We start from the raw sequence: 2,165 nt of genomic DNA, 5'->3' as shown, positions 1-2,165 counted from the left end.
TTTAAGATTGTACTGCAATTATACAAAATGCAAAACAAAAGCTGAAAAGGCCCTAAGGTACCACATTTTACTCCTTAGCATATATTTAGAGACCCTATTTCAAGTGTACAGAAAAGAGATACACAAATGTTTACTGCAACATCAGTCAAGAAAAGAAAAAATTGAAAACCATTTGAATGTTGGTCAGTAGAAAAATAAATCATGATCTCATTTTGAGAGCATACTACACAATTTAAATGAATAAACTAAAGCTACTTGTATTAATGCAAACAAGTATCAAAAACATGTTAAATAAAACAAACAAGCTTCGATCTGATACCCTCTATATAATACTACCAATATTTAAAGACGATGTTAAGTATCATATATGGATTCAAATATGTAGCAAAAGTATAAAACATTCATGGGAATAATAAGCTCTAAATTTATATGAGTGGTTACCTCTGGGGAGGAAGAGAGAAAATGGTATCGGAGAGAGGTAGAGAGGATGCTTGAACTCTAACAACAAAGTTTTCCTTCTCTAAAAAAAACCCTATGAAGCAAATATAGTACAATGTTAAGATTTTATAAACTCTGATGGCCTGTTCTTATCTAAATGTTTGAAATATTCAACAATAAAAGTTTTAAGACCATTTTTTTTTAAATTGATAACTTCACAAAGGATGATACAGGATTGGAATAGGGAAATCCAGTTAGGATATTTCAGTGATCCAAGTAAAACGAGAGGATGGTCTGGGTAATGGAGATAAGTAGACAAATATGTTGGAAGTTGGGTCTACAGTACTTCCTGATGGATGATTGGTTGGGGATAAGGGACTAGAGAAAGAAGAATGAATCTCAGGTTTTAATTGGAGATACTGCATAGATAGAAGTGCCATTTACTGGAATGGGGAGATTGAGATGAAGGTGAAAGTCTATATAAAAAATAAAGTCAAGAAGGTTGATAAATCAGTTTATTAGACAAGGTAAGGTGCATCCTGTGACTGAAATCAGTGGTATGCCACCCTGGCTGCAAGTGAGAATTAACTAAGAAGATCTTGAAAATACCAGTGCTTGGGCTCTACTCCGCCCCAGATTGAGTCCATTAATATTAGGCATTGGTATTTTTTAAATGCTCATAGGTGATTCTCATATGTGAACAATTTTTGTAAAGAGTTTAGTCACTAGTGAGATCAATAAAATTTATTGATAGGTTAAGACTTACATTGGGAAGAAACAAGGAGAGTGGCACAAACTCTGGTGGTTGCATATCAGTGGCGTGAACCACGTGGGCTGGACCTGAAAATCCACTCTGGAGTTCGCATGGCCTGTCTGCTCTTACCTTGTGATGGTCTGCACCTCTAGAGAAGGGTCTCATCCACCAAAGACCAATTCTGAGTAGAACCACCACCAAGTCTGTGGAGTATTCTTTACCAAAATATCCAAAGCCACATGAGAACTGAACAATTCAGCATGACCAGAGGGCACAAAAATGTTATAAACCCAAACCACCATCTCTCCAACTCTCTACAGTCACCTGATAAACTTGGAACTCAAGGAGAAAAAATATTTTTGTTGATATATGTGATAAGTATTAATCTTCCAGTTTAAAAACTGAGAAGAGGGCCGAGGCCTGTAGCCTGCACGTCAGCTCAGCGCCCAACGCACTCTGGGGTCTGAGGGCGGGTGCTGACCAGACGCTGCGCACTGGCCCCAATCTGCTCTCGGTATGTAAATTCACAGAGAAACATAAATGGATAACAACAGAAAATGGTATTGCAACAGTGGGAATCAGCAATTTTGCACAGGAAGCTTTGGGAGATGTTGTTTACTACAGTTTGCCTGAAGTTGGGACAAAATTGAACAATTTCGAAAGTGTGAAAGCTGCTTGTGAACTCTATGCTCCTCTATCAGGAGAAGAAACTGAAATTAATGAAATCCTTGTAGAAAACCCAGGACTGTCAATGAAGCTTGTTATGAAGATGGTTGGCTGATCAAGATGACACTGAGTAACTCATCAGTTACTCAATCAGAACTAGATGAACTGATGAATGAAGAAGCATATGAGAAATACATAAAATCTATTGAAGAATGAAAATGGAACATCCTTAAATAAAGTAGTATGAAATAACTTAATCTAGCATAGTTGTCTTAAATTAGTGGTGGATAGAAGATTTAAAATAGCC

General features: G+C 36.8%; 1 pseudogene; it reads left to right on the top strand.

The window, feature by feature from the left end:
* The first annotated feature begins 1,585 nt into the window (after nt 1-1,585).
* LOC105311045 lies at nt 1,586-2,074 on the top strand (annotated as a pseudogene).
* The last annotated feature ends 91 nt before the right edge of the window (nt 2,075-2,165 follow it).

This window comes from Pteropus vampyrus, unplaced genomic scaffold, assembly GCF_000151845.1.
Source record: "Pteropus vampyrus isolate Shadow unplaced genomic scaffold, Pvam_2.0 Scaffold22751, whole genome shotgun sequence".
NCBI classification, from domain to species: domain Eukaryota; kingdom Metazoa; phylum Chordata; class Mammalia; order Chiroptera; family Pteropodidae; genus Pteropus; species Pteropus vampyrus.
The sequence above is the reverse complement of the archived record's forward strand: the minus strand, read 5'-3'. Positions and strand labels throughout refer to the sequence as shown.